The sequence below is a fragment of the Halichoerus grypus genome, chromosome 10 (genome assembly GCF_964656455.1).
Source record: "Halichoerus grypus chromosome 10, mHalGry1.hap1.1, whole genome shotgun sequence".
NCBI classification, from domain to species: domain Eukaryota; kingdom Metazoa; phylum Chordata; class Mammalia; order Carnivora; family Phocidae; genus Halichoerus; species Halichoerus grypus.
This window is the reverse complement of record NC_135721.1, coordinates 63,727,666-63,753,701: the sequence shown is the minus strand read 5'-3', so window position 1 is coordinate 63,753,701 and position 26,036 is coordinate 63,727,666. Positions and strand designations below refer to the sequence as shown.

General features: G+C 38.9%; 1 long non-coding RNA gene across 3 annotated transcripts in view; it reads left to right on the top strand.

The window, feature by feature from the left end:
* LOC118521388 (uncharacterized) overlaps nucleotides 1–26,036 on the top strand; it is a 212,601-nt gene that overhangs the window by 155,190 nt on the left and 31,375 nt on the right. For all 3 annotated transcript variants that reach the window (XR_013441817.1, XR_013441818.1, XR_013441819.1), the window contains one exon: nucleotides 16,210–16,321. This is a non-coding gene — a long non-coding RNA (uncharacterized LOC118521388). The remainder of the gene's footprint in view (nucleotides 1–16,209; nucleotides 16,322–26,036) is intronic.

The following is a 26,036-nucleotide window of genomic DNA, read 5'->3' as shown; positions in this document are numbered from 1 at the left end:
CCCATTTCTTGATTGGATCATTTGTTCTTTGGGTGTTGAGTTTGATAAGTTCTTTATAGATTTTGGATACTAGCCCTTTATCTGATATGTCATTTGCAAATATCTTCTCCCATTCTGTCAGTTGTCTTTTGGTTTTGTTGACTGTTTCTTTTGCTGTGCAAAGGCTTTTTATCTTGATGAAGTCCCAATAGTTCATTTTTTGCCCTTGCTTCCCTTGTCTTTGGCAATGTTTCTAGGAAGAAGTTGCTGCAGCTGAGGTCGAAGAGGTTGCTGCCTGTGTTCTCCTTTAGGATGTTGATGGACTCCTGTCTCACATTTAGGTCTTTCAACCATTTGGAGTCTATTTTTGTGTGTGATGTAAAGAAATGGTCCAGTTTCATTCTTCTGCACGTGGCTGTCCAATTTTCCCCACACCATTTGTTGAAGAGACTGTCTTTTTTCCATTGGACATTCTTTCCTGCTTTGTCAAAGATTAGTTGACAATAGAGTTGAGGGTCCATTTCTGGGCTCTCTATTCTGTTCCATTGATCTATGTGTCTGTTTTTGTGCCAGTACCATAGTGTCTTGATGATGACAGCTTTGTAATAGAGCTTGAAGGCCGGAATTGTAATGCCACCAGCTTTGCTTTTCTTTTTCAACATTCCTCTGGCTATTCAGGGTCTTTTCTGGTTCCATACAAATTTTAGGATTATTTGTTCCATTTCTTTGAAAAAAGTGGATGGTATTTTGATGGGGATTGCATTGAATGTGTAGATTGCTCTAGGTAGCATTGACATCTTCACAATATTTGTTCTTCCAATCCATGAGCATGGAACGTTTTTCCATTTCTTTGTGTCTTCCTCAATTTCTTTTTTTCTTTTTTTTTTTAAAGATTTTATTTATTTATTTGACAGAGACAGTGAGAGAGGGAACACAAGCAGGGGGAGTGAGAGATGGAGAAGCAGGCTTCCCGCGGAGCAGGGAGCCCGATGTGGGGCTCGATCCCAGGACCCTGGGATCATGACCTGAGCCGAAGGCAGACACTTAACGACTGAGCCACCCAGGTGCCCCACTTCCTCAATTTCTTTCATGAGTATTTTATAGTTTTCTGAGTACAGATCCTTTGCCTCTTTGATTAGATTTATTCCTAGGTCTCTTATGGTTTTGGGTGCAATTGTAAATGGGATCAACTCCTTAATTTCTCTTTCTTCTGTCTTGTTGTTGGTGTATAAGAATGGCACTGATTTCTGTGCATTGATTTTATATCCTGCCACTTTACTGAATTCCTGTATGAGTTCTAGCAGTTTTGGGGTGGAGTCTTTGGGTTTTCCACATAAAGTATCATATCATCTGCAAAGAGTGAGAGTTTGACTTCTTCTTTGCCGGTTTGGATGCCTTTTATTTCTTTTTGTTGTCTGATTGCTGTGGCTAGGACTTCTAATAGTATGTTGAATAGCAGTGGTGATAGTGGACATCCCTGCCACGTCCCTGACCTTAGGGGGAAAGCTCTCAGTTTTTCCCCATTGAGAATGATATTCACTGTGGGTTTTTCATAGATGGCTTTTATGATATTGAGGTATGTACCCTCTATCCCTATACTCTGAAGAGTTTTGATCAAGAAAGGATGCTGTACTTTGTCAAAGGCTTTTTCTGCATCTATTGAGAGGATCATATGATTCTTGTTCTTTCTTTTGTTAATGTATTGTATCATGTTGATTGATCTGCAGATGTTGAACCAACCTTGCAGCCCAGGGATAAATCCCACTTGGTCGTGGTGAATAAGCCTTTTAATATACTCTTGGATCCTATTGGCTAGTATTTTGGTGAGAAGTTTTGCATCCATGTTCATCAAGGATATTGGTCTGTAATTCTCCTTTTTGATGGGGTCTTTGTCTGGTTTGGGGATCAAGGTAATGGTGGCCTCATAAAACGAGTTTGGAAGTTTTCCTTCCATTTCTATGTTTTGGAACAGTTTCAGAAGAATAGGTATTAATTCTTTTTTTTTTTTTTTTTTTTTTAAAGATTTTATTTATTTATTTGACAGAGACACAGCGAGAGAGGGAACACAGCAGGGCAAGTGGGAGAGGGAGAAGCAGGCTTCCCACTGAGCAGGGAGCCCGATGCAGGGCTCGATCCCAGGACCCTGGGATCATGACCTGAGCCGAAGGCAGACGCTTAATGACTGAGCCACCCAGGCGCCCCGGTATTAATTCTTCTTTAAATGTTTGGTAGAATTCCCCTGGGAAGCCATCTGGCCCTGGGCTTTTGTTTGTTGGGAGATTTTTGATGACTGCTTCAATTTCCTTAGTGGTTATAGGTCTGTTCAGGTTTTCTATTTCTTCCTGGTTCAGTTTTGGTAGTTGATACATCTCTAGGAATGCATCCATTTCTTCCAGGTTATCTAATTTGCTGGCATAGAGTTGCTCATAATATGTGTTTACAATTGTTTGTATTTCTTTGGTGTTGGTTGTGATCTCTCCTCTTTTATTCATGATTTTGTTGATTTGGGTCATTTCTCTTTTCTTTTTGATAAGTCTGGACAGGGGTTTATCAATCTTGTTAATTCTTTCAAAGAACCAGCTCCTAGTTTCGTTGATCTGTTCTACTGTTCTTTTGGTTTCTATTTCATTGATTTCTGCTCTGATCTTTATGATTTCTCTTCTCCTGCTGGGTTTAGGCTTTATTTGCTGTTTTTTCTCTAGCTCCTTTAGGTGTAGGGTTAGGTTGTGTATTTGAGACCCTTCTTGTTTCTTGAGAAAGGCTTGTATTGCTATATACTTTACTCTTAGGACTGCCTTTGCTGTATCCCAAAGATTTTGAACAGTTGTGTTTTCATTTTCATTGTTTCCATGAATTTTTTTAATTCTTCTTTAATTTCCTGGTTGACCCATTCATTCTTTAGTAGGATGCTCTTTAGCCTCCATGTTTTTGAGTTCTTTCCAACTTTCCTCTTGTGATTGAGTTCTAGTTTCAAAGCATTGTGGTCTGAAAATAGGCAGGGAATGATCCCAATCTTTTGGTATCTGTTGAAACCTGATTTGTGACCTAGGATGTGATCTATGCTGGAGAATGTTCCATGGGCACTAGAGAAGAATGTGTATTCTGTTGCTTTGGGATAGAATGTTCTGAATATATCTGTGAAGTCCATTTGGTCCAGTGTGTCATTTAAAGTCTTTATTTCCTTGTTGATCTTTGGTTAGATGATCTGTCCATTTCAGTGAGGGGGGTGTTAAAGTCCCCCACTATTATTGTATTGTTGTCAATGTGTTTCTTTGCTTTTGTTATTAATTGGCTTATATAATTGGCTGCTCCCATGTTAGGGGCATAGATATTTACAATTATTAGATCTTCTTGTTGGGTAGACCCTTTAAGTAGGATATAGTGTCCTTCCTCATCTCTTATTACAGTCTTTAGTTTAAAATCTAATTTGTCTGATAGAAGGATTGTCACCCCAGCTTTGTTTTGGTGTCCATTAGCATGGTAAATGGTTTTCCACCCCCTCACTTTCAATCTGGGGGTGTCTTTGGGTCTAAAATGAGTCTCTTGCAGACAGCATATCGATGGGTCTTGTTTTTTAATCCAGTCTGATAGCCTGTGTCTCTTGACTGGGGCATTTAGCCATTTATATTCAGGGTAACTATTGAAAGGTATGAATTTAGTGCCATTGTATTGCCTGTAAGGTGACTGTTACGTATATTGTCTGTGTTCCTTTCTGGTCTATGTTGCTTTTAGGCTCTCTCTTTGCTTAGAGGACCCCTTTCAATATTTCTTGTAGGGCTGGTTTCGTGTTTGCAAATTCCTTTAGTTTTTGTTTGTCCTGGAAGCTTTTTATCTCTCCTTCCTTTTTCAATGACAGCCTAGCTGGATATAGTGTTCTTGGCTGCATATTTTTCTCATTTAGTGCTCTGAATATATCAGGCCAGTCCTTTCTGGCCTGCCGGGTCTCTGTGGATAGGTCTGTTGCCAATCTAATGTTTCTACCATTGTAGGTTACAGATCTCTTCTCCCGAGCTGCTTTCAGGATTTTCTCTTTGTCTCTGAGACTCGTAAGTTTTACTATTAGATGTCGGGGTGTTGACCTATTTTTATTGATTTTGAGAGGGGTTCTCTCTGCCTTCTGGATTTTGATGCCTGTTTCCTTCCCCAAATTAGGGAAGTTCTCTGCTATAATTTGCTCCAATATACCTTCTGCCCCTCTTTCTCTTTCTTCTTCTTCTGGGATCCCAATTATTCTAATGTTGTTTCATCTATGGTATCGCTTATCTCTCGAATTCTGCCCTCGTGATCCAGTAGTTGTTTATCTCTCTTTTTCTCAGCTTCTTTATTTTCCATCATTTGGTCTTCTATATCACTAATTCTTTCTTCTGCCTCATTTATCCTGGCAGTTAGCACCCCCATTTTTGATTGCACCTCATTAATAGCCTTTTTGATTTTGACTTGGTTAGATTTTAGTTCTTTTACTTCTCCAGAAAGGGTTTCTCTAATAACTTCCATGCTTTTTTCAAGCCCAGCTAGTATCTTTAAAGTGATGATTCTGAACTCTAGATCTGACATCGTACTAGTGTCCGTATTGAGTAGGTCCCTGGCAGTCGGTACTACGTCTTGTTCTTTTTGTTGACGTGATTTTTTCCATCTTGTCATTTTGTCCAGAGGCGAATAGGTGAATGAGAGAACAAAATGCTAACAGGGTAACAACGTCCCCAGAAAATATACTCTAAACAAATCACTAAAGACCTGAAGCTGGGGGAAAAGAAAGGGAAAGATAGAAAAAAGAAAAAGAAAAAAAGAAAAAAGAAAAAGATAAAAACAAAAACAGAACAAAACAAAAAAACCCAGAATATGATCAAATATGATCAGGCTGGTGCATAGATCAGTGCCACACACTAGATTCTGGGTGTATTTTGGTCTGTTAGAAGAAAGGGCCTCCCAAAATTTTAAAGAAAGAAAAGCTTATATAAATACAAAAATAAGGGTTGATATGATGAAGGGATGGAATATGACTGTAAAGATGAAAATTATAAAAAATTTTATAAAAGGAATTGATAAGAAGTTGGTTGAAAAAAGAAAGAAGAGGATTTAAAAAAAAAAAGAACAGAAAAGAAAAAAAGGGAGAGGATGTGATCAGGCAGGAGACTAGAACAAAGCCATACACTAGAGACTTAGGGTATATTTTGATCTGTTAGAAGAAACTGTATCTCAAAATTTTAAAGAGAGAAAACTTATATATATATGCCAAAAATAAGGGTAACTACTAGGAAGGGATAGAATATGACTTTAAAAATGAAAAATAAAAATGTTTTTTAAAAAAGGGATTGATAAAATGTTGGTTGAAAAAGGGAAAAAGAAAAATTAAAAAAAAAAAAGACCGTTAAAAAAAAATTAACTTTGAAAGACTAAAGAATCATGGTAAAAAAGCCATGGATTCTATGTGCAGTATTCCCCTAGTGTTGGAGTTCTGCTGTTGTCATTGATCGGTAAACTTGGTCTTGGCTGGCTGTTCTCGCTGATCTTCTGGGGGAGGGGCCTGTTGCCGTGGTTCCCAAATGTCTTTGCCGGAGGCGGAATTGCCCCGCCCTTGCTGGGTCTGAGCTAAGTAATCTGCTCGGGTTTGCTCTCGGGAGCTTTTGTTCCCTGCAAGCTTTCCGTTCGGCTTTGGAGGCTGAGAGTGAAAATGGCGGCCTCCCAATCTCCGCCCCGGAGGAGCCAAGAACTCGGGGCCCCACTCTTCAGTGCGCCTCCAGAGAAAAGCAGTCAATCACTTCCGTCTTCCCGGTCTCTGGCTGCACTCCATGCTCACCCGGCCCGTGACTGAGTGTTTCTATCTCTGGCGCATGACCCCGTGTGGAGTCTCCAAACCCAGCAGATCCCTGCCGTGCGCTCCCGCGCTGCTCCTCCTGGGGGAGGAAGGTGAGTATCCCCGGATCTGCCCCTTGTTGGGTCCCTGCTGGAGGAGCAGTGGCCCGACCGTGCCACAGATCACGGTTTATGACAACCCCGAGCTGAGAGCCTGTGCCTTGGCTCCGTCTCTGCAGCCGGCTTCCCTGCTCCGATACCTAGGAGCTCTGCCGCACTCAGGCACCCCCGGTCTTTCTGTGACCCTGAGGGTCCTGAGACCACACTGTCCCACGAGGGTTCCACCCCCTGCTTAGCCACTGGAGCGACGTCCCTCAGCGGGGTCCACTTCTAAAAGTTCCAGTTTTGTGCTCCGCGGCTCTATCACTTGCCGGTAGCGGCCGATGGAGGCCCCCTCCCCCGCCGTCTATCCTTCCGAATATCGCCTCGGATTCACTTCTCCGCACGTCCTACCTTCCAGAAAGTGGTCGCTTTTCTGTTCAGAGAGTTGTTGCTATTCTTTTCTTTGATCTCCTGTTGAGTTTGTAGGTGTTCAGAATGGTTTGATCCCTATCCAGCTGAATTCCTGAGACCAGATGAAATACAGGTCTCCTACTCCTCCGCCATCTTTCTCCGCCCCCCCGATTTTTATCTTTAATTCTAAAAACAGTGGGAGACGACTGAAATGCTTTGGGCGTAGGATGATGCTTTGTGGGGAGAAGTGATCAGACTTACGTGTCAAAAATATTTATTTAAATGTTATACTAAGCATCCTACAAGTTATTAGAGGACCTCAAATATTTAAAACTGAGACATGTTTTCTTTTTTAAAAAATTTTACTGTGGTCAGGACACTTAACGTAAGATTAAGATGAACAATTTTAAGTGTACAATACATTATTGTTGAATATAGACACAATATTGTACAGCAGATATCTAGAGCTTATTCATCTTACTTAACTGAAATTTTATGTTTTTTGATTAATAATTTATTTCTCCCTTTCCCTACCCCCTGGTAACCACCATTTCAGTCTTTGATTTCATGAATTTGATCTGTTTATATATCTCATAAAAGTAGAATCATGTAGTATTTGTCTTTCTGTGTCTGGCTTATTTCACTTAGCATCATGTCCTCAAAGTCCATCTATATTGTCAAATATTACACAATTTCTTTTTTTTTTTTAAGACTGAAGAGTATTCCATCGTATACCATATTTTTTTTATCCATTTATTTGTCAATGACATTGGTTGTTTCTACCTCTTAGCTATTGTGAATAGTGCTGCAATAAATATGGGAATACTAATACCCCTTTGAGATCCTAATTTTAATTTTTTTGGATATAAATTCAGAAGTGGCATTGTTGAATCATATGGTAGTTCTATTTTTAATTTTTTCAGGAAACTCCATTGTATTTTTTTTATTAAAGATTTTATTTATTTATTTGACAGAGAGAGACACAGCGAGAGAGGGAACACAAGCGGGGGAATGGGAGAGGGAGAAGCAGGCTTCCCGCTGAGCAGGGAGTGCGATGCAGGGCTCAATCCCAGGACCCTGGGATCATGACCTGAGCCAAAGGCAGATGCTTAACGACTGAGCCACCCAGTTGCCCCCCTCCATTGTATTTTTCATAGCAGCTGCACCATTTTGCATTTGCACCAAGAGTGTTTAAAGGTTCCAATTTCTATGCATCGTCTTTAACACTTTTTTATTTGCTTGTTTTTTTTTCATAATAGTGATTTTGATAGGTATAAGGTGATATCTCATTATAGTTTTGATTTGCATTTCCCTGATGATTAATGATGATGAACATCTTTTCCATACACCCATTGGCTGTTTGTATGTCTTCTTTGAAGAAATTTTTATTCAAGTCCTTAGCCCATTTTTGAAATCAAATTTTTTTTTTGTTATTGAATTGTAGGAATTCTTTATATATTAGGGAGATTAATCCCTTATCAGATACATGTTTTGCAAATATTTTCTCCCATTTCATAGGTTGCCTTTTCACTCTGTTGATTATCTCCTTTGCTATGCAGAAGGCTTTTAGTTTGATGTAGTTAGACCCACTTGTTTATTTTTGTTCTTGTTGCCTGTGCTTTTGGTGTTAGATTCATGAAATAATTGCCAATACCAATGTCATGAAGTTTTTCCTTTATGTTTTATTCTGGGAGTTTTACAATTTTAGGTCTTATGTTTAAGCCGATTTTCATTTATGGTATAAGATAAGGATCCAATTTTAGTATTTTGCATATGGATATCCAGTTTTGTCAACAACATTTGTTGAAGAGACTCTCCTTTCATAAAGTGTATTCTTGGCACCCTTGTCAAAGGTCAATTAGCTGTATGTGTGTGGATTTATGTCTGGGCTCTATTCTGTTTTATTGGTCTATATAGCTGTCTTTATGCTACTACCATAGTGTTTTGACTACTGTAGCTTCATAATATATTTTGAAATCAGAAAATATGATGCTTCCAGCTTTGTTCTCCTTTCTCAGGATTTCTTTGACTATTTGTGGTCTTTTGCAGTTTCATATGAATTGTAGAATTGTTTTTTCTATTTCTGTTAAAAATATCTTATGGATTTTGATAGGGATTGCACTGAATCTATAGCTCACTTTGGGTAGTATGGACATTTTAACAATATTAAGTCTTCTAATCCATGAACACAGAATGTCTTTCCATTTGTTTCTGTCTTGTTTGATGTCTTCCATTGATGTTTTGTAGTTTTCTGTATATAAATCTTTCCCTTTAGTTAAGTTACTTTGGTATATCTTTATCTGTAAAATGTGATAAAGACAGCCCAGAGTGAAAATGATAAGATCAAAAAGTGGATAAAATTATTTTGAAACTATTATTTTTGCATTTTTAGGTATATCTTATCAGCATTTAATATGAGGTCCTGTTCTTGATAGGTATGCTTAGTTTTCATTCTTTTCAAATTAAATTTTTACATTATCTTATTTGGAAGGTAAGTGAAAAACTAACTGTTGGGGTCAATATGCTACTTGGAAAGGAAAAGCTAAGAAAAGGTTATCTTTCACATTAAGTCAATAAATAACCCTTTTATTTCTGCCTATTAATAATATGGATACTTGTTTGAGATGGCTACTGATTATTTAGTTCATATTGCAGTCACTTAATAAATTCTGTTGAATTATAATTACTTGATTACATTATTTTGTAAGTTGGTAGTGAATTTAATTTGCAATTTATGACAGTGATTTATAATTTGACAGTTTAGAAAATTTTGAACAGCTTAAAATACAAGAAGCTGTTGCTTATTGTGATCATTCAAAAAAAATTCAGATTCTGTTTCAAAAAGGGTTCACCTGAGGTTATAGTCAATTTCCCATTGGCAAAATGTGTAGTAATTATTGGAATTTTTCATTTACCCTTAAAGGAAAGTAACCCCATATATAATCTTTGTGGGTTGTTCCCAAACCAAATATAATTTCCACTGATAATTTATGAGAACTAACTGGAGAAAGTGATAAATGAAGACTAAAAAATAGAGATGCTAAATGTTTCATCAAAAAGAGCAATCTTCTAGAGAAAAAATTAAAGTTCTTGAAAAATATTAAAATAAGTGCATAACTATAGTTCTTAAACTGGATGCAGTGTTACATTAATTTGTTATAAAAATTATCTGGTGAAATTAAATGTGGAAAGGGCAGCATGAGAATTATGAGTGTTGAATTATTCTACTGTTTAAGCTCAACAGTTCCAAGACATACTATAAAAAAAAGAAAAACTTAGGGCCCCTGGGTGGCTCAGTCAGTTAAGAATCTGCCTTTAGCTGAGGTCCTGATCTCAGGGTCCTGGGATCAAGCCCCATGTTGGGCTCCCTTCTTAGCAGGGAGTCTGCTTCTCCCCCTGCCCCTTCCCTCTGCTCGTTTTTTTTCCCTCTCTCTCTCTAGCAAATAAATAAATAGAAATAAAAAAAAGAAAAATCTAAAATTTTGTGTATAGAATGAAACTCTTATTTTTTTTAGAAGATTTTATTTACTTATTTGAGAGAAAGAGACACTGACAGAGATAGCGAGAAAGAGCAAGAGTGGGGAGGAGAGGGAGAAGCAGGCTCCCTGCTGAGCAAGGAGCCTGATGCAGGGCTTGATCCCAGGACCCTGGGATCATGATCTGGGCTGAAGGCAGTGGCTTAACCGACTGAGCCACCCAGGCGCCCCATAGAATGAAACTCTTATTTTTAAGCTCTGGGAAATCATTTGCCAATCAGTCTCATGCATATTGTTTATGGTTGTGTATATTAAGCCTAGTCAATATGATATAACAGTTAAAATGGCAGGCTCTGGAGCCTGACAGTTAAGGCTTAGAAATTCTTGCTTTCTCATTTATTAGCTATGGGACCTGTGAACAATTGGGAAAATTACTTAACCTCTTCCAGCCCTGGCTTCTTCACTTCTAAAATGGGGATCATAATAGTCCTACCTCATAGGATTGTTGTCAGGATTAAATGTGTTAATGCATCTAAAAAATTGTACCTGTTATTATTATTATTAATTCAAAGGATCTAAAAATCCTACCTGTTGTTATTATTATTATTATTATTATTATTAGCTACAGGAGACAATTTTCTGGCCTATTACAAATAGACTTCTTCTCAATTTAATATATAGTTGGTGTTTGGAGAATGTTCTTTCCTACCTAAATCATTTTCTATGTCTAAATGAACTTCATGAAGGAGTTATAGACAGCTGTGGGTTGTGTGTGTGTATGTGTGTGTGTGTGTGTGTGTGTGGTCAGTCGGTCACTAAGATTAAAAAATATAGCATATTATTATATTGTGATATGAATCTAATATTGCAGGTATTAAAACAGTAGGAACACACAGAGAATAAAACTACGAGAAGGTATTTATAACTATGTGACCTTGGTAAGGCACTTTCTCTCATGTCTTGGCTTGTTTAAAATTTTTTTTCAGTCATATAAAATGCTGGCATTGGAGTAACTCCCTAATTTCCTTCCTAAGATTCAGATCTGTAATACTCTTCCTCTTGTCTGAAATACTCTCCTTACACATCACTTTAATGATGCCTTGCATCCTTGGACACATATAAGATGGTCCAGTGTAGAGTGGATCATCTGTTTTTAACCCACTCAGTCTTGTCAGTGGAAACCACAGTATAAGGGGTAAAAGCATCCAGAAGTGAAGTATGCAATATTGTATGACTTAATATGGAAGCAGTGCTAAATGACAAAATGATGATGTAAAGAGGGGATCACCCAAATTCTTTCAGTGCTTAATGTTAACAGGCATTTACTAGCCTCTTAATGAGCTGAAGTTTCTTTCCTTTCTTTCTCTCTCTCTCTCTCCTTTCTTTCAGGAGATAGAAGTTTATTGAATACACCGCAAGCGAGCGGCAGGTAGGACAGCAAAGGAGAGGCTGTCTGCCTGAGCTGAAGTTTCTTTAAGTAACATATTCCAGATAGAAGCTGCTGGAAATTTTTACCTTTAACTTTCATCTTCACTACTCTGTCTTCTCTCCATTTATAAAAGTCTATGGCTTAAAGGGCTATTTTTTACCATTGTTGAGTGTCACCACCATCAAGGACCCACCATTTTCAAGCTATTCTTCTGGGCATTGAGTCAATATTTGCTAATGTTCTAAATGCCAGGGCCTCTTGAGAACTTAAGAGGAATGTTGCTTAGGCAGGGAGAGGGGAAGGGCAGATTGATTCCTGGCCCTGTAGCTGTGCAGTGAATTTTGAAGGTCTGGGCTGAATGTCTCCAAAAATGTACCACTTATTACCATGTTAACAGTTACTGTGTTGGTGCCTGCATCTCCCTCAAGCTGCTTTGAAATATTCTTTCCTGTTAACACTGTGGAGGAGAGCGAGAATTCTTCTCTTCGCATTTGAAGAGAATTAAAGGAATCATGGAAATGTAGGTCTGTGAGGGCACGATGAGGCAAGCCATCAAGCTCACAATGAGGGCTCAGCAAGTTGCTTCATGTTTTCCATTCATAGCTGCCTCTTCTCTGTCAGCAATTTTGAAGCACTCATAAAACAAAATAGGCTCATTAAATATGAAGGGGTAAGTGAAGTTGGCAGTTGTACCTATTCAAATGGGCCTTCCTTTTTAGATGTTTACACTCCAGAAAAATGAACAGTCAGAGGATGAATGCCTGCTTTATCGGTGGCTGCTCATGGCCTCTCTTTGGGGCGAGTGTCAGTCAGGATCCAGATGTGGGCATTTTGCTCCAGATCTAGCTCTAAAATGGTCCAAGGGGTTAATGTCACAGTGAAAAGGCAGGATGGCCTTTTCACCTCATTTCATTCACTAAGTTTGAATATAAGGTTGAAGACTGTCTCATGTTCTTTTCTAAACAAAAAAGGGCATTTCTTGATGACTCTTCCTACATGAACATGGGCTTAGTTGTACCATCTTCCTGATAGGGACAAGCAATAGTTCCAACCTGTGGACCAGCTCATCCCATCCATACATTCTCTGCAATGAAATTTTCTCTGCAAATTTGGTTCCTTTCCTGAACCTACAGCATCCACATTTTAATGAGCTGAGGAGGAAGTCAAGACATATGAGATAGTTTTAACTCTCAAAATTTTAGTCAGTAAATGAGGTAACATGTGATGATGTTCAGTAAATCACTATGCAAATGTGAGGCAATTTGAGCTGATCCTTGAAAGATGGAAAACATTTCTATGCTCTTTGGTTGTTGGGATAGTTTGAGCAAAGGCACAGAGATGTTTCTATTCAGTGGACACTGTTTTCGGTCTTTATTTTATTTGTCATGAGTAGTATTTAATGCTTTTGACCACTTGCTTCATCTTGAAGGGTTCTCTTGGCTTCTGTGATATCACGTTTTACTAGGTTTTCTTCTATTAGTCTAACAGCTCTTTTCAATCTCATCCCCAGGTTTCTATAACCGTATAGATGCTCATGATGCCTGGCCTGTGCCTCTAGCCAGGTTGCTCTCTTAAAAGTCGGACCTATATATCTGTTGTGCACACCCACATATCCAACTCTTACTTAAATACCTTATGTCTAGCATGGCCAAAACCAAAGTCACCATCTTTCTCCCCACTTCTGCATCCCTCAGTGTGTCCTATCTCAGTGGATAATGTACATCCAATTATTTAAGTCAGAAACACAATTTTTGATTCCTCCCTTCCTATCACTCTCCATATGATTAACCATCATGCCCTTTATATTGTAGTTATTAATATTTCCTGAATCTGCCCAGGTCTCTCCATCTCCACTGCCACCTCCTTGGGTCAGTTCACCATCACCTTTGCCTGAATGACTGCAGTAGCATCTACCTTTGATTTTTCCTCCAGCTAAGTCTTTCTCTACAGTGTTGCCAGATAAACCTTTCTAAAGCACAAATATGATCATTGTGATTTTTTTCCTTAAAGCCCTCTAATAGCTTCTATTTGCCCTAAGGATAGTGTCCAGGTTCTAAATAAGGCTACTTGCCTTTCTTGTCCTGGCCTTGCTGACATCTCTTGCCTCTTCTCCTGCCACCACCACTCAAGCTCCCTGAGCTTCAGCCATTTTGAAGTGCACTTGCAGTTCACTGACTCACCAGGTGAGTTTTCTTATCTCTAGGACCTTTTGCATGCTGTTTCCTATCTAGCACATGCTTCTCCCTTGCTGTTTCTGTGGTCTCTGCTGGGAAATCACTGTTCACACTGATTCTAATGGCTTGTTTACTTGTCTATATCTCTTAAGGTCAGTAAATACCTCTTATAGAGTCTGGAACATTTTAGATATTCAGTAGATTTTTTTTTTTTTTTATGAATAAGTGGTGATGTATGAGGTATCTTTAAGGAATGGCAGATCACTGTTTGACTGTAATGTAGGATATAGGAAGGACGAGAGTGAAAGATATGAAAGAAAGATGGCTGGGTGTCTTAGGTTGGGTTCCTTGAACACAAATTCTGAAATAAAGACTCCAGTGCAAGAAGTTTATTGGGAAATGCTTGTAGGGTCAACCCTTGTGAGGGCGTTGGGAAGTAGGATAGGGCAGAGGCACAAGTTGAGTTGAAATGAAGTTGCAACAGAGGCCTCAGCTAATCCCACATGGCACACAGGAGTTAGCGTAACTGTAAAAAATTGTCCTGAATTGAGACAAGGGGGGGTGGGCCTTTGTATTCCCATAGTAATCAGTTATTAAATGTGGTCTGCCTCTGGGGAGAAAGCAAACCTTGGGCCAAACATTTTCTTTTGGTCAATGGCAATTTCTGGGGAAGAATTAAACTATGACTTGTCAGAAGCCAATACTGCTAGCATCGGGGAATACATGCTTTGGTACTGAAGGGGGATCTGGGTGGCACACCACAGCATCCATGACACTATGCCTAGCTAATGCCAGACTGAGGAATTTATACTTTATTTGGTAGGCCTTGAGATGCCATTGAAGGTATTTTCTCAGAATAGTAATGTGATTCAGAGCTACATGTAGGAAGATTAATCTGGCTGAGGTGTTTAGATTGGACTGAAGTTGGAGAAACTGGAGACAGAGAAGACAGTGGGAATCTTTTCAAATAGCCCAAGTGAGGAAATAAAGGCCTGAGCAATGGAGTTGGCATTGGAAATGGGAAAGGCAAGTGGTTGGTTATAAGAGATGGTGACTGGTTTAATATGGGAAGTATGGAAGAGGAAGGAGACTCAAAGGTGAATCTAAGGTTTTGAGCCTAGCTGAAATGTAAGAATAGTGGTGTTGGTAATAGAAGTTTAAGAAGAATATAGGCTTGGTGGTAGGTTTGTTGAATTTGCAGGACGGCAGCCACTCAAGTAGAAGCGGCCTACAGGTGACTGGAAACTTTTTTGGGAGGGCAAAACACACTAAAATAAAAGGTTATATAATGATATGAGGATGGTCATGCAGCAGTATAAGTATTAAATGAATAGATAAACAGTTAATGCTAAGGGAGATCAGAGAAGAGAGAAATCCCTGTGGCCAAGACGTCATCATGGAGGAGCTGGGTTTTTGAGTTGGTAAATGGAGGTGTGGGATCTAGGAGAGAGGGAGGAGGAATGATAACATTCTAGGTGGGGGGCAATGGTTTGAGTAGAGGCAGAGAGGTAGGAATGTATACCATGTGTTCATGGTATCGTAAAAAGATCACTTTGGCTAGAAGAAAGGATTCATTGAAGGAAATACTGATTTAAAAATTATACAGTTGATTGTGGAAGGACTTGAATTACAGGCTGAATGACAGGGAGGTTAGAGGAATTCAGATTTTTTTTTTTTTAAGATTTATTTAATTATTTGAGAGAGAGCGAGCGAGTGGGGGGAGGAGCAGAGGGAGAGAATCTTCAAGCAGACTCCCTGCTAAGCGCGGAGCCCATTGTGGGGCTGGATCCCACGACCCATGAGATCATGACCTGAACCGAAACCAAGAGTCGGATGCTCAACCAGCGGAGCCACCCAGGTGCCCTAGGAATTCATATTTCTTGTAAAACTTTGTCTTTGTTCTAAAGTTTGGTTCTATCTACTGCTGAATGTAGGTGTTCATAAACCACAGAACTAGAACTTTCCACTTGAGAGATACTCTCTGTGTTTTTTTTACACCTAAGTGGCTCTGATGTAGAAGACTACTGGTCATTGGCATTCTTTTTTATGGAGATTATATGAGGACACATTAAAGGAAAGTCCAGGCTGCATATATTTCTGTGGCTTTTATATTCACAGTCTTGCTTAGCTTTCATGAAGTGCAAAGAATCTGGGGCCTAATTGGTCAGCTGGTGTACTGGCTCACCCTGAAAAGTAAATATTGTGTATCTGCAAGTGGAAAGTCAGTATGTGTAATCTAGCTGCCTAGTCATGCCTGCCCCAAACACTGTTGAAAACTTTGACCAAGGGCTATAAAACTGTCAAGAGCTGGGCCCAAGTTTGCTTCCACATCAAATAGCTTGTTACAGAAGCTATTGGGAAGACAATAGGGCATGCATTTGACTTGCTGGGATCCCTTGTTTGTTACAGAAGCATCTGGCAGAGCTAAATAGCTTTGTATTACATCATTTTTCATTTCTTGTTTTTTATTTATCCTCTACTTCGGTTTATTTGACATTGAAACTTGCCCCACCCTCTTCTAAGTACACTCATAGAATAAAAAGGATATCTTGATATCAATGCTATAACTTCAAAATGGAATCTTCAGATTGGCACTTGAACCATTAAAAAATAAAACAAAACAGAAATTTATTTGGTATCTTTGAGCAGATGTTTAAAAATTTCACCTTCTTCCAAGGTGATCAAGGGCTGCTATGACACTTCCCCATTGCCATTTTGTGACATTCACGGAATCACTTATTTCCTATTTTCTTTGCATAATTTCATCACAGAGTGTTTGAAACATCTCTTGGGAAAGGGATGAGAATTACTGCTGAAGGCACTAACTCTTTTTTTTTTTTAACAGGAAGTGAATGTTGTTTGTTGAAGCCACATGGTTACTTTTGGAATGGCCTGCTAGATTTAGAATGAGTGATGGAGAGTATGCCATTGATGTGTGAACAGTTACTTCTGTTAAGGTAAAGTAACCTAGGCGTGTCTGTAGCTTTTTGTACAGCTAATTGCATGAACTCTCACTCAACAGAAGAAAACATGTCAAATCTTGAGTGATTAAAAAACAAAGCACCTGAGCACGTTATTAAGTTGCAACTGATATTCAACAGCTCTACGTTAATCTCTAAGAAACAAAGGAGTATTTACTCTTTTTATCTATTGTTCAACTTTGCACAATTGATTTTATTCTTCAGTTTGCAGAAATGTTTACTGCACTATAAAGATTTTTTTATACTTATATATTTAATGGTGTCCTTTAGACGCTTGGTCTAAAGGGGGTACAGTTCAGTGATCCAAAGAATCACATAAAAGTTGTGTGTGTTGTGTTTTCAATTTTAATTAGAAATCTTATTTGTTTAATGCCTTACTTACTCCATTTAGATCCTTAGTGAATCCAGACTAATTTTCACAGCTACCTAGACTTCCTTTTTAGGAACTTTTCATTTCTTCCCTATTTACCTTGGCTAGAGATGTGGGAGTCATCTCCAGACCCATGGTGTGATTTTAAGGGTACTAAGACTTCCTTGTTTCCCAAATTAACTCTCATAAATAGTACTTTTTAATTGAAGTATAATTGAAATATAAAATTATATTGGTTTCAGGTGTATAGCATAATGATTTGATGATTGTATATATTGTGAAACGATCACAAGAAGTCTAGTCAACATCTGTCACCATACACAGTTACAGATTTTTTTCTCTTGTGGTGAGAACTTTTAAGATCTATTCTCTTAATAACTTTCAAATATGTAATAATTTTTTATTAGTAATATTCCTTTAATAGGCACCAAAGATCTTGATGCAATTTGCTTATCCATGGTATCTATTAGTCTCATCCCTGGTAGACAGGATTTTTGGCTTACTGACAGACAGATTTTTCTAAAAAGAAGCACAGAATATACAAATGGCCACACAGAATTAGCCACTGGTCAGTAATGAGGTGGTTAGGACTATAGGCTTTGGAGTCAAATTGACCAGGGTTGTAGACCTTGCTCTGCCACTTTCTACTTGTGTGACATCTGTTTCTTATTTCTCTGAGGCTCAATTGCTTCCTCTTTCAAATGGGATGGAAAAGCCCATATCATAAAATGAGGTAATATTTGTAAAGCACATCAAATGTCTAGCACAGCATGAGGCCACAGTGTATGGCATATAATAGGTACTTAGTAAATTTTCGCTCTCATTATTACTATTTAAATAACCTAGGCATAAAAAAAATGCCTTTCTTGGAAAAGGCTAAAACAGATTTGCTGACACTAAGCTATACCTTGGAGATGTTTAAAGTCACACCTTAGATTTTCAACTGAGGTACTAGCCTAAATCCCATTTTAGGAGATTAATGTAAACTGCCCAACACCTGAATCCTTGCTCCCGAACTTCACTTAAAATGTTTGAATCCATACTGCTCCAGCAGCTTTTGCCTCTTGCATCTACTTATTTGATGTCTGGCAGCTCTTACCTCTGCTGTTGTGGTAGCCAAAGTCTGGACTTTTCCCCTGATACTCCATTTCCAGAAAGTTTGGCTTTGTTATACCATCTCATCTATCCAGGCCTGACTCTCTGTCCTGAGTTCTGTTTTTTGGCTTTGTCCTACCAGGTCAGCATTGCTGCACCCATCCCATGGGCTCCATATAGGACACTAAGATGTTGAAGTTCTCAGTTAATGGGACTGGTGGACTCTATAACAAAACACTACCTGAACAAGCACTCATATGGAAGATTCTGGTAACCCACTCCCAGATTTTGGACTCAGCCTCTAGCTTTAGTTTAATGCCTGGCTGTAATTGTCTATCATATTTCCAAGTCTCCCATGGCTTCCTTGAGTTTGCTTTGAATTTTTTAAAAAAGAACTTCTTAATCTGACATGAAACTCATTGTAAAAAAGGTAATAAATTACAGATATAGGAAAGCATAGATAGGGGAATACAATATTCTTTCATTTCTATCCCAGAAATAACTATAGTTGACATTTTGGCATACCTTTTTTTCCCCATACATATATTTATGTGATTGAGACAGTATCTCCTGTACTTAACACTATATCATAAACATCCCCCACTACATATCAATCTCTTTATAAACATTTTAATCACTGAATAATATTCTACAGTAAAGATGTACCATAATTTTAACTTAGCCATTTCTCCATTATTGTGCATTTTAACTCTTTTCATTTATTAGAAATAACACTAAAGTAAACATATTTGTGCATAAACATTTTTTTATAAGTTTAAAACTCAGTTTTAATACCTTTTTCTTAAAGAGTAAAAGGATAGTGTTCTTTCTTTCTGTCATCCTTGGACAAGAAGTAAACAACTAGGCTGAGACAATTGTAGACACTTACATATTTATTGAATGAATAAATAGTATTGAAAACCTGCCCTTATTAAAAATAAATAAATGGAAATGTGGAACTACTTAAGGATTCTACTTACCCCTGAACATAAGAAGTACACTAAAGAAAAGGGATATAGAGTTTTGAGGGGGAAAAAAAGGATGGGGGAGGTTAAGGGAGAGTTTCCTGCACCAATGCCTGCCTTCCCACCTGGGTTAGTAATATGCATACAAAGGACCTAAAGAGCAAGGTGGAGGGAAAGCAAGAAGGAAGGCTTCACCACATTAAACAAAAAGCAAACAATATGCATATCAGCATCCTAAGATATACCACTCTGCTAAGAAAACCCAAGACAAAAGAATTATCGGACACAATTGTTCAAAACACATTGCACCTGTCAAAATGTCCATCATCTTGAATAGAAATGCACCGTTCTAAGAGAGAAAATGGAAACTTTAGCAAAGTCACTCAGGAACAAGAGCTTACTTTGTCTCCTTCATCTGGTCAACTCCTCCATCTGAAAGCCATTTAGGTCCATGCTAAGATTGTGTAGAAGGACAATAGGGAGGTCTCTTTCATTGTCAAGGACAGGTACACTTTGAAGATGACACTCAAAAGAGGTTAAAATGGGTCAACAAGCAATTGTTGGGCTTATGCAAGGGCATGTGAAGCTAATGTTAAAGCCACACACAAAAATATCTTAATCTCAAAGAATTCAATTTTAACCTAGAGGAAGTGTGGGAAGGAAGGAACTAACACGCAATATTGATTTCATTCCAAAGAAAATTTAAGGGGGGAGGGGATATACCTCAAGAGTATTAGTTAATAGATGGTCTGGGGATGGTTTTTGCCATTCCAAACATCTACCTACACTGTGTATTAGAAGGATAATAACTAGAATTTAAATAAAAATTTGAAGAGAAAAAAGAAAGATAAGTGTAATTTGGGGCAAAGCGAGAAAATGTGACTCAAAAAATGATGTAAAATATGCAAGTGGTGCTAATTCTATGCAGGCTATTACATTTGTAAGAATTATATTTTCTGGGTGCACTTTAGGAAATATGTGTAGCATTTAGTGAGATGACGGGTAAATGGCTGGAGGGGGGTGGGCATATTTAAACAGTAGTTATTACTTTTGTACAATTTCTTAGATATCCTTAAAAGGAAAGCTTAAAGACCATCTGAGAAGAGCTGATCTAGAGAGAAGTAGCATGGCAAATTTGAATCGGACTGCCTGGGTTTATGGCCTGGCTCTGCCTTATACAGGTCATGAGACTTTGGACAAGTAACCTAACCTTGCAGTTCTCAGTTTCCAATTGTGCAAAAGGAGATAACAGGGATGCCTAGGGGCTCAGTCTAAGCGTCTGACTCTTGGTTTCCGCTCAGGTCATGGTCTCAGTGTTGTGGATCGATCCCTGTGCTGGGCGTGGAGCCTGCTTAGGATTCTCTCTCTCCCTCTGCCCCTTCCCCTGCTCATGCTGTCTCTCTCTCAGAAAAAGGGGCAGGGATAATAATAACAGGTCATAGGAGTACTGGGAGGGTTAAAGGAGACACTACATCCAGGAGACATGAAAACATATGCCTACACAAAAACTTGTACACAAATGTTTATAGCAGCATTACTCGTAATAACCAAAAAGTGGAATCAACCCAAAAGTCTATCAACTGAAGAATAGATAAACAAAATGGGGTGTAGCCACAGGATGGAGTATTATTTGGCCAGAAAAAAGAATGGAAAACTGCCACATGCTACAACAGATATGAATCTTGAAAAATTATATAATTCCATTCATATTAAATGCCCAGAATAGGGAAATTAATAGAGATAGAAAGTAGATTAGTGATCATTTAGAGCTGGGGGGGTGGGCATAGAGGAGAGGATAAGAAGATGATAGCTAAAGGATATAAGGTTTCTATTTGAGCAGGTGGAAATGTAAAATTGACTGTGATGATGGTTGCACATATCTGTGAATATACTAAAAGCTAGTGAATTGTATACTTTAAACAGATGACTTGTATGATATGTGAATTATATCTATAAAGCTGTTAAAAATTAAAAAAAGAGAGAAGGGATACAGAGAAAAATAAGTGAAGCTCCAAGTGAAGCTAAAAGTAAATCTGAGAGAAAATTATTCTCAGCGGGCGCCTGGGTGGCTCAGTTGGTTAAGCATCTGACTCTTGATCTCAGCCCAGGTCATGATCTCAGGGTCATGAGATTGAGCCCTGCTCCATGCTAAGCATGGAGCCTACTTAAGATTCTCTCTCTCTCTCAGTCTCTCTCTCTGTGGCCCTCCTCTCTGCCCCCCCCCCCACTAGCACACTCCCCTGCCAAAGAAAAGAAGAAAAGAAAATTATTCTCTGTTCCAGTGGAACACTCCCATTCCTAGAATAAAGAATATACTCATTTGCTAGCTTCCCCGTTGAGGCAGAAACTGCTAGCTAGTGACCAAACCCATTTTCTTGTCTTCCTGGACACACAGCTAGACTCTATTTCCCAGCTTTCTAAAGGAAGAGGAGCATGGTGATGGAAGCCACTTCCAGGCCTGCCCCATAAAAAGTTCTCACATTCTATCCGTCATTGATCCATCTCTTGATGTAGAGGAGCACAGTGACCTTGGAAGCCTTTTGAAGATGACAGAGCCCCAAAATGAAAGGAGTTTAGATTTCTGAAACTGTGCTTGGAAACAATTGCCTGCCTATCAGGTTATGGGAGCCAGAAACCTACGCTCTCTCACTGTCCATGTCCAAGCCATCATTGAACTCTTTATTTTGTCTCCTATGTATATTCAATTTGTTCCCTTCTCTTCATGCTCTCCACCAACACTTTGTCCAAGTGAACACATCTTTTCTCGGGCTGCTGGCATAACTTTCTAACCTGCATCTGTTCTGGCCCTCTTCCAGTCTACCACCAACTCTGGTTCTGGATGCTATAAGACACATTGCATTGTGATAGGACCCTTGGCCTTGAACCTTTGTGCATGCAGTCAACACAGAGGGTAGTAGGAATATTTCTAGAACCAGACAGGAACTGAAATTAACTATATATAGAAGTGACTGTGAATTGTATAGGGATATATATATATCCCACTAAACTCAAACCAAATGCACCCTCCTAACTTAATTTTCCCAGGCTGGATTCCCAAAAATGCTTGTGACCACTCCAGTGCCATCCAACATGAAGAGAAATATGATGTGATGAAGGAGGAGGGGCAGGTGGTAGTGGGGGGGGGGGGATGGCAGGGGCTAAGCAGAAAGAGTAGTCCTAATCAATTCAGCTAAAATTTATTACTTTTGCAAATTTTACAAAAATATGACCATGTGAACAAATCGCTAGTGTCCCTTCAGGACCTTGGAAGAGACTGGTGTATGGGAAGTCTCTTAAAGATTTAGCTTCATTAGCTTCTTTGAAAATTCACCTTTGAAGGGCAACCAGTTTTTATTTTATTTCATTTTATTTTATTTATTATTTGACAGAGAGAGAGTGAGAGAGCACAAGCAGGGGGAACAGCAGTCAGAGGGAGAGGGAAAAGCAGGTTCCCCGCTGAGCAGGGAGCCCGATGTGGGGCTTAATCTGAGGACCCTGAGATCATGACCTGAGCTGAAGGCAGATGCTTAACCCAGCGCCCCAAAGGGCAACCAATTTTATTTTATTTTATTTATTTATTTTTTTGGGTTCTCTTTTTTTTTATTATGTTATGTTAATCACCACACATTACATCATTAGTTTTTGATGTAGTGTTCCATGATTCATTGTTTGCATATAACACCCAGGGGTCCATGCAGAACATGCCCTCTTTAATACCCATCACCAGGCTAACCCATCCCCCCACCCCCTCCCCTCTAGAACCCTCAGTTTGTTTCTCAGAGTCCATAGTCTCTCATGGTTCGTCTCTCCCTCTGATTTCCCCCCCTTCATTCTTCCCTTCCTGCTATCTTCTTCTCTCTCTCTCTTTTTTTTAACATATAATGTATTATTTGTTTCAGAGGTACAGGTCTGTGATTCAACAGTCTTACACAATTCACAGCGCTCACCATAGCACAAACCCTCCCCAATGTCTATCACCCAGCCACTCCATCCCTTCCACCCCCCACCACTCCAGCAACCCTCAGTTTGTTTCCTGAGATTAAGAATTCCTCATATCAGAAAGGTCATATGATACATGTCTTTCTCTGATTGACTTATTTCACTCAGCATAATACCCTCCAGTTCCATCCATGTTGCAAATGGCAAGATTTTATTCCTTTTGATGGCTGCATAATATTCCATTGTATATATCTACCACATCTTCTTTATCCATTCATCTGTCGATGGACATCTTGGCTCTTTCCACAGTTTGGCTATTGTGGACATTGCTGCTATAAACATCAGGGTGCACATACCCCTTCGGATCCCTACATTTGTATCTTTGGGGTAAATACCCAGTAGTGCAATTGCTGGATCGTATGGTAGCTCTATTTTCAACTTTTTGAGGAACCTCCATACTGTTTTCCAGAGTGGTTGCACCAGCTTGCATTCCCACCAACAGTGTAGGAGGGTTCCCCTTTCTCCACATCCCCGCCAACGTCTGTCGTTTCCTGACTTGTTAATTTTAGCCATTCTGACTGGTGTGAGGTGGTATCTCATTGAGGTTTTGATTTCGATTTCCGTGATGCCGAGTGATGTTGAACACTTTTTCATGTGTCTGTTGGCCGTTTGGATGTCTTCTTTGGAAAAATGTCTGTTCGTGTCTTCTGCCCATTTCTTGACTGGATCATTTGTTCTTTGGGTGTTGAGTTTGATAAGTTCTTTATAGATTTTGGATACTAGCCCTTTATCTGATATGTCATTTGCAAATATCTTCTCCCATTCTGTCAGTTGTCTTTTGGTTTTGTTGACTGTTTCTTTTGCTGTGCAAAGGCTTTTTATCTTGATGAAGTCCCAATAGTTCATTTTTGCCCTTGCTTCCCTTGTCTTTGGCAATGTTTCTAGGAAGAAGTTGCTGCAGCTGAGGTCGAAGAGGTTGCTGCCTGTGTTCTCCTTTAGGATGTTGATGGACTCCTGTCTCACATTTAGGTCTTTCAACCATTTGGAGTCTATTTTTGTGTGTGGTGTAAGGAAAAGGTCCAGTTTCATTCTTCTGCACGTGGCTGTCCAATTTTCCCAACACCATTTGTTGAAGAGACTGTCTTTTTTCCATTGGACATTCTTTCCTGCTTTGTCAAAGATTAGTTGACAATAGAGTTGAGGGTCCATTTCTGGGCTCTCTATTCTGTTCCATTGATCTATGTGTCTGTTTTTGTGCCAGTACCATAGTGTCTTGATGATGACAGCTTTGTAATAGAGCTGGAAGTCTGGAATTGTGATGCCGCCAGCTTTGCTTTTCTTTTTCAACATTCCTCTGGCTATTCAGGGTCTTTTCTGGTTCCATACAAATTTTAGGATTATTTGTTCCATTTCTTTGAAAAAAGTGGATGGTATTTTGATGGGGATTGCATTGAATGTGTAGATTGCTCTAGGTAGCATTGACATCTTCACAATATTTGTTCTTCCAATCCATGAGCATGGAACGTTTTTCCATTTCTTTGTGTCTTCCTCAATTTCTTTCATGAGTATTTTATAGTTTTCTGAGTACAGATCCTTTGCCTCTTGGTTAGATTTATTCCTAGGTCTCTTATGGTTTTGGGTGCAATTGTAAATGGGATCGACTCCTTAATTTCTCTTTCTTCTGTCTTGTTGGTGTATAGGAATGGCACTGATTTCTGTGCATGGATTTTCTATCCTGCCACTTTACTGAATTCCTGTATGAGTTCTAGCAGTTTTGGGGTGGAGTCTTTTGGGTTTTCCACATAAAGTATCATATCATCTGCAAAGAGTGAGAGTTTGACTTCTTCTTTGCCGATTTGGATGCCTTTTATTTCTTTTTGTTGTCTGATTGCTGTGGCTAGGACTTCTAATACTATGTTGCATAGCAGTGGTGATAGTGGACATCCCTGCCATGTTCCTGACCTTAGGGGGAAAGCTCTCAGTTTTTCCCCATTGAGAATGATATTCGCTGTGGGTTTTTCATAGATGGCTTTTGTGATATTGAGGTATGTACCCTCTATCCCTATAATCTGAAGGGTTTTGATTAAGCAAGGATGCTGTACTTTGTCAAATGCTTTTTTTGCATTGATTGAGAGGATCATATGGTTCTTGTTCTTTTTTTATTAATGTATCACGTTGATTGATTTGCGGATGTTGAACCAACCTTGCAGCCCAGGGATAAATCCCACTTGGTCATGGTGAATAAGCCTTTTAATGGACTATTGGACCCTATTGGCTAGTATTTTGGTGAGAATTTTTGCATCCATGTTCATCAAGGATATTGGTCTGTAATTCTCCTTTTTGATGGGGTCTTTGTCTGGTTTGGGGATCAAGGTAATGGTGGCCTCATAAAACGAGTTTGGAAGTTTTCCTTCCATTTCTATGTTTTGGAACAGTTTCAGAAGAATAGGTATTAATTCTTCTTTAAATGTTTGGTAGAATTCCCCTGGGAAGCCATCTGGCCCTGGGCTTTTGTTTCTTGGGAGATTTTTGATGACTGTTTCAATTTCCTTAGTGGTTATAGGTCTGTTCAGGTTTTCTATTTCTTCCTGGTTCAGTTTTGGTAGTTGATACATCTCTAGGAATGCATCCATTTCTTCCAGATTATCTAATTTGCTGGCATACAGTTGCTCATAATATGTTCTTATAATTGTTTGTATTTCTTTGGTGTTGGTTGTGATCTCTCCTCTTTTATTCATGATTTTGTTGATTTGGGTCATTTCTCTTTTCTTTTTGATAAGTCTGGCCAGGGGTTTATCAATCTTGGTAATTCTTTCAAAGAACCATCTCCTAGTTTCGTGGATCTGTTCTATTGTTCTTTTGCTTTCTATTTCATTGATTTCTGCTCTGATCTTTATTATTTCTCTTCTCCTGCTGGGTTTAGGCTTTACTGTTCTTTCTCCAGCTCCTTTAGTTGTAAGGCTAGGTTGTGTATTTGAGACCTTTCTTGTTTCTTGAGAAAGGCTTGTATTGCTATATACTTTCCTCTTAGGACTGCCTTTGCTGCATCCCAAAGATTTTGAACAGTTGTGTTTTCATTTTCATTGGTTTCCATGAATTTTTTTAAATTCTTCTTTAATTTCCTGGTTGACCCATTCATTCTTTAGTAGGATGCTCTTTAACCTCCATGTATTTGAGTTCTTTCCGACTTTCTTCTTGTGATTGAGTTCTAGCTTCAAAGCATTGTGGTCTGAAAATATCCAGGGAATGATCCCAATCTTTTGGTACCTGTTGAGACCTGATTTGTGACCTAGGATGTGATCTATTGTGGAGAATGTTCCAT